The sequence below is a fragment of the Erinaceus europaeus genome, chromosome 7 (genome assembly GCF_950295315.1).
Source record: "Erinaceus europaeus chromosome 7, mEriEur2.1, whole genome shotgun sequence".
Lineage (NCBI taxonomy): Eukaryota > Metazoa > Chordata > Mammalia > Eulipotyphla > Erinaceidae > Erinaceus > Erinaceus europaeus.
The window spans coordinates 77,827,823-77,840,170 of record NC_080168.1 but is presented as its reverse complement, the minus strand read 5'-3'; the positions used below and the strand labels follow the sequence as shown (position 1 = coordinate 77,840,170).

General features: G+C 42.6%; 1 protein-coding gene across 2 annotated transcripts in view; it reads left to right on the top strand.

Moving 5' to 3' along the window:
• The window catches only part of CPB2 (carboxypeptidase B2), a 62,331-nt gene that overhangs the window by 813 nt on the left and 49,170 nt on the right, over positions 1-12,348 (top strand). The window lies entirely within an intron of this gene.

Genomic DNA, 12,348 nt, shown 5'->3' with positions numbered 1-12,348 from the left:
ATTAATCTTACTATTTTTCATTATATTACACTATTTATGTTTATTATTTATGTTATATGTTGTATCCTTTGCTTTGTTTCTACTGTCCTTTTTCTTCTCCAGTTATCTCTAGATAGATTTCTTTTTTCATGTTAGTATATGGTGAACAGAGAAGGCATATACTTGGGACAGGGAAAATTCTAACAAAAATAAAGCAACAACAACAACAAAAAAAAAAAAACCAAAAAAACCTAGATCCATAGAACATTTTAGAAAAGAGAATTTGAGTGTTACACCTAAATTTGTGTTTGGACATTAGCACTGAACTAACTCTAGTGAGCTGATTCTTTGTTCTCAGTACGATTGTCAAATATAAAGCAATGAATTCCATCACCAATTAATGATTGTTAGTGAACTGACATGAGATTCATAATGCTAGATTAATCAGAAGCTTATGATTGTTCAGTAAATGTGATGATTACAGTCCTTGATAGTTTCAATTACCCATAACTTGGTGACTGACATTTTATTTTTGTTTTCTCTTGAGAGAGGCATGGGAGGGTTTGTGTGTGAGACCACAGAACTAAAGCTTCCTTTTTGAAGGAGGCCAGGCTTAAACCTGGGCTGCACATGGCAAAGAAGTGCACTATATAACTGAGCTATTGATATTTTGCTAGCCTGGCCCAGTCATTGGCTTTAATTAGGAGGAAGATAAAAGCAGGAGAAACACTTATATCTAACATGTCCAGCCTGGAGACTCTAGACAGTTGCTCTGCTGTTGCCAGAATGGAAGCACATGGTTAATTGACCCCTGTGAGGGGCCCCAGTCACTGGACTGGGCACTTGGGGATACTGGCCCACTGAAGTGCCTACAATCCTGTACTCTAGGATTTTTTTTTTTGTTATCTTTATTTATTTATTGGCTAGAAGTTGAGAGAGAGGGGGGTGATAGAGAGGGACAGAGAGACACCTGCAGCCCTGCTTCACCTCTCATGAAGCTTCCCCCCTGCGGGTGGGGCCCGGGGGGCCGGGTCCTTGCACACTGTAACATGTGCTCAACCAGGTGCACCACCACCCGGTCCCAACTCTAGAAATCTTTAATGTCACACTACAGAGGAGATAATGAAGTCTCAGGAAAATCAACCATTTATCACCAATCAAAGAATAAGTGTAGAGCTTGCAGTAAACCCTGCTTTTGCTTCATCTCATCAATTCACTGCACAAGCACTGCCTCAAAAAAAAAAAAAATCTAGTGGGACTGGGTGGAGACACCACTCTGTTAAGCACATATGTTACCATATGCGAGGACCCAGGTTCAAGCCCCTATTCCTACCTGCAGAGGGAAGACTTCACTAGTGAAGCAGTGCTGCAGGTGCCTTTCTTTCTCCTTTGCCTTTCAATTTCTCTCTATCCAAGCAAATATCTATAAAAAAAAATCTAGAAATTGGGATGAGAGTTCATTTGAAGAGAGTCAGTCCCAGTGAGACAGCAGACAACATGGTGCAGAGACAAGCAGTATGATGGGGCCCTTCCTCTGGCCTTCATACATGGCATATATGAGCCAGGGTCTTGGGCTCAGCCCAACAGAGAGTATGAGAACTGACTCCAGAACTAGAAGCTGGCCTGCAGACCACTGTCAGGATCAGATAGTTACTAACTCCTTGATAAGACTAATATTATTATAATATTAGCAAGATATTCCCAAAGCTTTATGATGTGGCTTCACAATGAGAAAAAACACCATAATGGGGTGAGGGGCCTGCCTTGCCCTCCATGCCACCCAGGTTCAAGCAATGACCCTGGAGGAACCTTCAGTGCTATATTCTCCTGCTTTCTCTCTCTGTGCCTTTCTATCTGAAAAAGTTGGCTCAGAGTAATGAGGCCCAGCAATAATAATTATAGTAAAATGGGGGCAGGGGCTGGGTTATGGTGCATCTGGTTGAACACACAAGTTACAATGCGCAAGGACCTGGGTTTGAACCTCCAGTCCCCACCTGCAGGGGAGAGGCTTCACAAGTGGTGAAGGAGGACCGCAGGTCTCTCTCTCTCTCTCCCTATATATCCCTCCCTTCTCAACTTCTCTCTGTAACTATCCAAAATAAATAAATAATTTATAATATGTAAAAATAAAATAAATCCCGGTTCGAGCTCCCAGCGCCCCACCTGTAGGGGGGTCATCTCACAAGCAGTGAAACAGGTCTGCAGGTGTCTGTTTTTCTCTCCCCTTTTGTGTCTTCCCCTCCTCTCTCCATTTCTCTCTGTCCTATCCAACAATGACAATAGCAATAACAACAACAATAACAACAATGATGATAAACAACAAGGGCAACAAAGGGGGAGAAACTTCATCAGGTCTTCTTTCTGTAAGTAAGAAATACACACACACACACACACACACACACACACACACACACACACATGTATATTTTTAAACCAAATCTTCTGAGTGCTGCTTTTCCAGGAATGGTCTATTACTGAAGCTAACAGGGAAATCTAATTTCATTCAGTACAACAGACTGATGAATTATTTCTAGGAGCAACAACATAACCCCTTCTAAAAAGAGCTAACAGTCTGGGTTTTCTCCCTAGAGCTGCTCTTTGTTATTATTTTCTTGTCTGGATCATTTGCCTAATAGCACTTTGTATTCAGCTATGCTCACATAAGCTGATTTGCAGTTGCTTTTTTGATAAATCTCATCACTTAATTGTCCTGGAACAAGAACCAAGAAAATTTTTTCCCCAGATATATAAATAACCACATGCCAAAAAAGAAAGGCAGCCAAAAGAAAAAAAGAAAACATAAAAAGGAGACATACTCACTTGCTTTTTTTGTGTGTTTTATTTTGTCTCCAGGGTTATCACTAGGGCTCAGTGCCTGCACTAGGAATTCACTGCTGAGAAAGAAATTGAGAAAGGAAGGGAAGACAGAGAGGGGGAAAGAAAGACAGATACCTGCAGGCTTGCTTCACCACTTGCGAAGCGACCCCCACTACAGGTGGGGAGCTGAGGGCTGGAACTGGGATTCTTGTGCCGGTCCTTGTGTTTCGCACTATGTGCACTTAACCCGGTGTGCGACAGATGGGCCCCCACTCACTTGCTTCTAATGGCCAAATGCTATAAAGGATCAGAACAAAATACTATCAGGACTCACATAAACAGAGTCATGAATCTTGCCCCTTCATGATTACGTAATTGTGCAGGCTGCCAGTGGGGCTGTTTGTTCAGAATGAGAAAGCGAGAAAAAGTAAGGACAGAAGTAAATGAGAGAGTGGAGGGAGTTAGAGGGGGCACTGAATTATTAACAGACATGAGGAAGTGTTCTTCTGTTGCCTTCACACACTGCCTGCTGCCTGGAGACCAGTTCACTTAGCCCCCACTCATAGCTTCTTTTCATCTTAAGGAATAGGGCACCAGTGGCCTTAAAATGCTGTAATGCAGACAAGAAAATTGCAGCCCTGGGCCATGTCCTGTTGTTCAAAGGCATCTCGCTAGTCTTTTAAAAATCACAAAATAATCTTTCACAACCCTGACAGATTTTGATGAGTATAATGGTGTTTATCTTTTGAGTAACCGAGCAAATGTTGCCCAAATAACAGAGCTTGGAACCCATATCTATATGAGTTGAGGCCACAGATCAGCTACTTACTAGTCAGACAAACATGGAAGATTTCCTCCTTGCCCTCTTTGAGCCTCAGTTCACTTTTTGTGTGAAGTGACTTGTTAGTTCACTGTGGTTGTACTTTTCATTCTACTTTTGCTGAAAGATCTGTTCCCCCCTCCCAAATTGTTGTTGGAATACTGTACCATTTCAGAGATACAATCAAAACAAGTGGTTATTTCTGATATCTGTGCCTCTTTGTCTGTCTGTCTCTTTTTGCATCCAGGGTTATCGCTGGGGCTTGGTGCCAGCACTACAAATCCACTGTTCCTGGTGGCCACTTTTTCCATTTGACTGGATAGGACACAGAGAAACTGAGAGGGGAGGAGGAGATAGAGAGGAAGAGAGAAAGATAGACACCTGCAGACCTGTTTCACTGCTTATGAAGCAGAACCCTGCAGGTGCGGAGCTGAGGCTTGAACCCAGATCATTGTGCGGGTTCTTGCGCGTAGCACCATGTGTGCTTAACTGGGTGTGCCACTGCCCAACCACCGTTATTTCCTATTTCCCACTGCCCTGTTACATTCTATATGGTAAGCATCTTCCCCTACTATGATACAAAAAGTTAAAAATTGGGATTGGGCAGTGGCACATCTAGTTAAGGGTACATAGTACTGAGCACAAAGAACTGCCCGAGGATCTGGGTTTGAGTCCCCAGATCCCCACTTGTAGATGGGGTGCTTCACAAGCAGTGAAGCAGATCTGCAGGTGCATCTATCTCCTAATCTCTCTCTCCCTTTCTCTCTCCCTCTCTCTTCTTCTACCTACCTCTCTCCCCTACCCCTCTCAATTTCTCTCTATCCTATCCAATAAAATTTTTTTAAAAATGGCCACCAGAAACAGTGGATTTGTACTGCTGACACTGAGTCCCAGCGACAACCCTGGAGACAAAAAAAAAAGAACTGTGTGTCTTTTGAGTCCTTGAGTCATGTTCAAATACACACAGCCTCCAGCTGAGAAACTGTCATATCAGATGCAACCATGATATGACTCAAATGTTTATTCTTTGTAGGAAAAGAAGTCTTCACCTCTTGCTGTACACACACCTTTTTTTTCTTTGTTGTTGTTTTTGTTTGTTTTTTGTCAGTCCTTTTTCTGGGGTTCTCACTTACAGATTTTTTTTAAAATATATTTTTATTGGGGTGGTTGGTGGTTTACAGTACACTTGTTGACACGAGCATAATTTCTCATGTCCCCATGATAGATGTCTGCAAAATACTCCCACCCCTAACTTCAGTGCTTTTCCACCATCATGCATCAGGATCCCATACCCTTTCTCCCTCCCCCTGCCACCCTTCCCCAGAGTCCTTTGCTTTAGTGCAGTACACCACTTCCAATCCAAGTTTAACTTTGTGTTGTCCCTTTCTGTCCTTGTATTCATCCTTCTCTTTCTGGCTTATCTCACTTAACATGATGCCTTCAAGCTCCATCCAAGATGAGACAAAGGTAATGACTTCATTTTTTTTTTTGCCTCAGGGTTATCTCTGGGGCTAGGTGCCTGCACTATGAATCTACTGTTCTTGGCGGCCATCTTTTTTTTCATTGTTGTTGCTGCTGCTGCTGCTATTGTTATTGGATAGGACAGAGAAACTGAGAGAAGAGTGGAAGACAGAGAGGGGGAGAGAAAGATAGACACCTGCAGACCTGCTTCACTGAATTTGAAGTGACCCCCCTGCAGGTGGGGAGCCAGGGGCCCGAACTGGTATCGCACTATGTGCGACTTCATCATTCTTAACAGCTAACTAGTATTCTTTCTTATTGTTGGACACCTGAGTTGCTTCCAGGTTTTGGCTATTACAAATCGTGCTACTGGGGGTCGGGCAGTAGTGCAGGGGGTTAAGCACACATGGCTCAAAGTGCAAGGACCGGCTTCAGAATCCCAGTTTGAACCCTCGGCTCCCCACCTGCAGGGGGGTTGCTTCGAAAGTGGTGAAGAAGGTCTGCAGGTGTCTATCTTTCTTTCCCCCTCTGTCTTTCCCTCCTCTCTCAATTTCTCTCTGTCCTATTCAACAGTGGCATCAATAACAACAATAGTAATAACCACAACAACAATTTAAAAAAAAAAAGGTAACAAAAAAGGAAAAAATAATAGCCTTAGGAGCAGTGGATTCATGGTGCAGGCACTGAGCCCCAGCAATAACCCTGGAGGCAAAAAAAATTATGCTACTATGAACATAGGTATATATAGATTTCTTTGGGTGAATATGTTTATTTCCTTAGAATATATTCTCAGGAGAGGAATTTCCTTAATTCTGTTTCTAGCATTCTGAGAGTTGTCCAAACTGTTCTCCATAGGGGTTTGACCACTTTGATTTACCACCAGCAGTGTAGAAGTGTTTCGTTAGGAGGCTGAACAGTGGTGCACCTGTTTAAGTACATACATTGCCATGCACAAGCCCCTGGTGTCTTTCTGTCTCACTCCAACTCTATCTCTCCTCTCCAATTTCTCTATGTCCTAGCAAATAAAAAAGAAAAAATGGCCATCAGGAGCAGTGAATTCATCATGTAAGCACCACACTCCAACAATAACCCTGGTGGCAATGTAATAATAACAATAATAGAAAAAAAGAAGGGTTCCCTTACCCCTACAACCTCTCCAAAACTTGTTGTTATTGTCCTTTTTTTTTTTTTTCCTCACTATAAACTAACAATGGCATAGACTACTCTACTAACCAAACAGAGGCTGGGTCTTTCTTTTCTGCCATTATTGTCCTTTCTAATGTATGACATTCTCACAGCTGTAAAGTTCTATCTCTGTCATTATTTGCATTTCTCTGATAATCAGGAACTTTGAGCATTTTTTCTGTTGGCCCTTTGGTGAAAATCCTTCTGACTATATCTTCTCCCCATTTTTGGATTTTTTTTTTCTGTTTGGTGAGCTCTTTATATATTTTGATTACTAACCCTTTATTTTTTTAAACTACCATCAGGGTTATTACTGGTGCTCAGTGCTAGCACTACAAATCCACTGCTCTGGTGGCCTTTTTTTTTTCTTTTTTTTTTTTCTCCTTTCTATTTTTTTTTTCCCTCCAGGGTTATTGCTGGGGCTCAGTGCCTGCACCGTGGCTCAGTGCCTGCACCGTGAATCCACCGCTCCCGGAGGCCATTTTTTCCCCCTTTTGTTGCCCTTGTTGTTGTAGCCTCACTGTGGTTATTATTGTTATTGTTGATGTTGTTCGTTGTTGGATAGGACAGAGATAAACGGAGAGAGGGGGAAGACAGAGAGGGAGAGAAAGACAGACACCTGCAGACCTGCTTTACCGCTTGTGAAGAGACTCCCCTGCAGGTGGGGAGACAAACAGATCCCTACGTGCACTTAACCCACTGTGCTACCACCCCACCCCCTCTCCTTTCTATTTTTATTTGACAGAACAGAGAGAAATTACTAGGGGAGGGGAGCTAGAGAGGCAGAGAGAAAGATAGACATTCACAGACCTGCTTCATCAATCATGAAGCATTCCCCCAGAGGTGGAGAGCGGGGACTCGAACCTGGATCTTTAACCATGGTGATATGTGTACTTAACCACCGCCCAGCCCCTGATTACTAGCCTTTTATCTGATATATGGCATATAAAGATTTCCTCCATTTTTTTTTTTTTAACCAAAGCACTGCTCAGTTCTGGTTTAGAATGCTGTGGGGGGATTGAACCTGGGACTTCAGAGCCTCAGGCATGAAAGTCTCTTTGCATAGCCATCATGGTATCTACCCCCACAAGATTTCCAATTCTGTAAGGAGTCTCTGTTTTGGTGGCAGTTCCTTGTGCTAAGCAGAAGCTTTTCAGTTTGATGTAGTCCAGTTGGTTTATTTGTGCTTTTGTTTTCCTTGCAGTTGGACTTGAGTCATTGAAGATGCCTTTAAAACTTAGATCAAAAAGAGTCCTGTCAGTGGTTGTTTTTTTTTTTTCCCTCCATGGTTATTGCTGGGGCTTGGTGCCTGCACCACAAATCCACTGCTCCTGGAGGCTATTTTTTTTCCTTTTTGTTGCCTTTTTTTTTTTTTTAAATCGTTGTTGTGGTTATTATTGTTGTTGTTGATGTCGTTGTTGGATAGGACTGAGAAAAATCGAGAGAAGAGGGGAAGACAGAGAGGGGGAGAGAAAGATAGACACCTGCAGACCTGCTTCACTGCTTGCAAAGCAACCCCCCTGCAGGTGAGGAGCCGGGCCTTGAATTGGAATCCTGACGTTGGTCTTTGTGCTTTCTGCCATGTGCACTTAACCTGCTGCGCTACCGCCCAAACTCCCCCCCACCCCCCACCAGTGTTTTCCTCTAAATATTTTATGGTTTCTGATTTAACATGCCAATCACTGATTCATTTAAAGTTTACTTTTGTGTGTGGTAGTGATCCAGTTTTATTCTTCTGCATGTTTCAACCCAACTTTCCAAACACCATATGTTGAAAAGACTGTCCACTTTCCATTTAATATTTTAGGCACCCGTGTCAAAAATTAGATGTCCATATGTGTGGGGAATTATTTCTGGATTATTATTTCTCAATTCTATTTTATTAGTCAGTGTCACATGTATCTCATCAAAGCCTCCAGTGCACTTGCCACCTCGTACTCACCTGATCCAAGATTTACATCACATCCAGGACATCAGAATAGGTCACCTCTCTGTTAGACAAACAGAACTATAACAATATACTGGTATCTGTTTCAAAGGAATATCAGCTATTTCTGCAGCCTTATGTTTTTTTACCTGGGTTTTTGTTTATTTGTTTTACCAGAGCACTGCTCAGCTCTGGCTTTTGATAGTGCTAATGATTGAACCTGGGACCTCAAAGTCTCAGGTGTGAGAGTCCTTTGCATACTTGTTATGCTGTTTCCCTCACGCTTCTGAAGCCTTTTTTTTATGCTGATAGGAGAATGCAGAAGGTTCTCAAATAATAGCATTGTGTTCAGTGTCACTCCATTATAATGCTAATGAGAAATCATTGCTTCCTGGCCAGGGCCACTAAGTGAAAGAGGCATGGTAGATCTATCTTGGTGGAGGGTGGTGACAAAAGGGATAAAATAAATTTTCAGATCCGAATATACTAGATTGAATATACCCGTTAAAGCTGGAAAAATCCACTGGGTGATTATACTCTATTAAAAGTGTGTGTGTGTGTGTGTGTGTGTGTGTGTGTGTGTGTGTGTGTGTGTGTTACTCTTTACATAAGAGGGAGTGTCTTATATGAGACAGAGAGATAAATCAAAATACCATTCTGGTACTTGTGGATGCTGGAGACGGAACCAGGAATTTCAGACATGCCAGTCTGACACTATCCCCATGTAAGCCCTCTCTCTAGCTACTCAGAAGACATTTAAAAACAACTAATGTGCTGATGGGAGTTTTCTCCTGCATCTCAAAAAGCTCAACCATCACTTTATCAGTCAGAGTAGCTCTAAAAATATTATTCATTTAATAGTCATTTTATTTTTAAAATAAAATTTTATTAGTGATTTAATAATGATTGACAAGATTGTGGGATAAGAGGGGTACAATTCTACACAGTTCCCACCACCAGAACTCCGTATCCCATCCCCTCCATTGAAAGATTTCCTATTCTTTATCCCTCTGGGAGTATGAACCAAAGATCTTTATGGGATGCAGAAGGTGGAAGGTCTGGCTTCTGTAATTGCTTCTCCACTGGACATGGGCGTTGGCAGATTGATTCCTACTCTCAGCCTGCTTTTGTTTTTCCATAGTTGGGTAGGGCTCTGGGAAGGTGAGGTTCCAGGACACACTGGTGAAGCTGTCTGCCCAGGAAATCCAGGTTGATATCATGAAAGCATCTGCAACTTGGCGGCTGCAACAGCATTAAGATATAAAACAGGACAAATTGTTTAATAATCAGGAACCTAAAGGTAAGAGTATAGCAGATGAAATTTGGGGTCTTCCTGTTGGAAGAAGCTAGGCGGTCTATTTTAGGTATATACCAAGGGGCCCATGACTTCAGTAATTTTTTTCCTAGGCTCGACAGCTAACATGCAGGTGGGCTAGGAATATTGTCTGGGAAGATGGTATCAGAGTTGAGGACAGGACTAGAAGCTGGATAAGGGCAGATAGAAAGTTCCAAATATGGGAAAAGTATATAAATAACATTAACCATAAACCCCGTTGATCTGATCTTGGGTCCATGTCTATTCATATTTAGCACAGGAGCCTGTGTAACCTCTGCATCCCTGTCAGTCTGAGCTCATATTCCATTCATGAGAGAGAGAGATCAGAGCACTGCTCATCGCTGTCATAGTGTGGTGCCAAGGGTTGAATCTGGTAACTCTGGGGCCTCGGTCTTGCAAGTCTTGTACACTACCACTGTGCTGTCTCCCCAACCCTCAGAGCAACCTTTTCATAGTTTTCTTTTCCTAAGTAAAAGAATGAGTTCTTTTGACTTCTAAAAAGTAGATAAGATGGGGGAAAAGATGTAAAATTAGGGGAAACACCAAAAATGCATCACTCAGAGAAAATGTTAACTTTGTGGTGATCGTCCTTTTGTGTATTTCCCTATACATACCCATGTATAATTTTGTTGCTGGGGCTTGGTGCCTGCACTATGAATCCACTGCTCCTGGAGGCCATTTTCCTCATTTTGTTGCCCTTGTTGTTATTGTTATTGTTGCCATTGCTGTTGTTGTTGGACAGGAGAGAGAGAAATGGAGAGAGGAGGGGAAGACAGAGAGGGGGAGAGAAAGATAGACACCTGCAGACCTGCTTTACTGCTTCTGAAGTGACCCCCCCTGCAGGTGGGGAGCTGTGGGGTTGAACCAAGATTCTTGCGCCAGTCCTTGCTCTTCATGCCATGTGCACTTAACTCGCTGTGCTACTGCCTGACCCCCAAATATCCTTTTTCTAGGCAGCACTATAAAGACATATGCCTTAAAAATAATCCTGGGGGGGATGACAGTAGCACAGAGGGTTAAGTGCACGGACCGGCGTAATGATGGGTTCGAGCCCCGGCTCCCCACCTGCAGGGGAGTCACTTCACAAGCAGTGAAGCAGGTCTGCAGGTGTCTATCTTTCTCTCCCCTTCTCTGTCTTCCCTTCCTCTCTTCATTTCTCTCTGTCCTATCCAACAACAACGAAAAAAATAACTGCAACAAGGGCAACAATAAGGGGAAAAAATTGCCTCCAGGAGCAGTGGATTTGTAGGGCAGGCCCTGAGCCCCAATGATAACCCTGGAGAGAAAATAATAATAATAACCCCGGGGGCTGGGCAGTGAAGCAGACCTACAAGTGTCTTTCTCTCTCTGTCTTCCCTCCTCTCAGTTTCTGTCCTATGCAACAATAACAACAAGGGCAACAAAAGGGGGAGAAAAATGGCCTCCTGGAGTAGTTGATTAGTAGTGCAGGCACTGAGCCCCAGCAATAACCCTGGAGGCAAAAAAAAAAAATCCTGTATTCTCTCCCCTCCCCTCACCTACCCAGTCCTTCAGCTGCTGCTCCTCCCCCCCCCCAATCAATGTTGACAGTGTGTTGCTTATTTATTTATGACTTTCTCCCGCTTTCGACACATGATTTTCCTGTTTCTAATTTATTTTTAACAAAAGGTAGGACCGTATTTCAGAGAATTCTCCATATCTTGCTTCTCTCTTTCTTAATACATCATGTAAATCTCCTTCAAGTTAACGACTACAAATATAACTTATGCTTTATACTGGGGATAAATCATTCTAGAAAATGGAGACACTACCACCATCCAATACTTCTGTTATTTACAAGCATATTTACATATGGTTTCTAGTTGTTACTGTGAATAACCCTGCACTTTTATGGCCTAGAGCACATATTCTTTTTTTCTTCTTGTTTTATCATTTTGGGGGGGGAGGATTTAATGGTTTATCGTACAGTTGTTCACACATGGGTACAAGTTTTTTTTATCTCCCCATGCCAGGTCTCTGCAGAAGAACTCTCACCCCCAGTTTGGGTCCTTTTCCACCATCATGCACCAGAACCTCAGTGCTCCCCCTCCCAAGTCCCAACCCCTTCCCTGCCCTCATTCCCAAGGTCCTTTGCTTTGGTACAATACACCAAACCCAATACAAGCTTCACTTTGTGTTTTCCACGTCTGTCTTTGTTGTTTAAATTCTGCCTATGCATGGAGTCATCCAGTATCCATCCTTCCCTTTTGGGAATTATCTCATTTAACTTGATTCCATTAAACTCCATCCAAGGTGAAGTGATGAAAGTGAATTCATCATTCACACATATTCTTAAGTACTGGCTCAATAGTTCATACTAAAATTATACCAGGGATAGACTTAAATTTCCCTACTCTGTTGTTTCTGTGAGCTACTCTCTCTCTCTCTCTCTTTTTTGATAATCAAATCTTCTAAGGCTTATTTACATAATGTACAATATTTTAATTGGGATTTTCTAAATTATTATAAATCATATGTCACAGAATTCCCCTTTCCTAACTGTTGATTTCCAACTGTTGATTGTCTCTGTGCTTTGAGACTCGATGCATGTTTGTTTTTTTTTGAATTTTTTAAAAAATTTATTTATTAGATAGAGACAGCCAGAAATGGAGAGGGAAGGGGGTGACAGAGGGAGAGAGAGACAGGGAGACACCTGCAGCCCTGCTTCACCACTTGTGAAGCTTTCTCCCTGCAGGTGGGGACCGGGGACTTGAACCTTGGTCCTTGTGCATTGTAGCATGTGCGCTCAACCAGGTGTGCCACCACCCGGCCTCTTGATGCATGTTTCTCATAAAACATCTATTT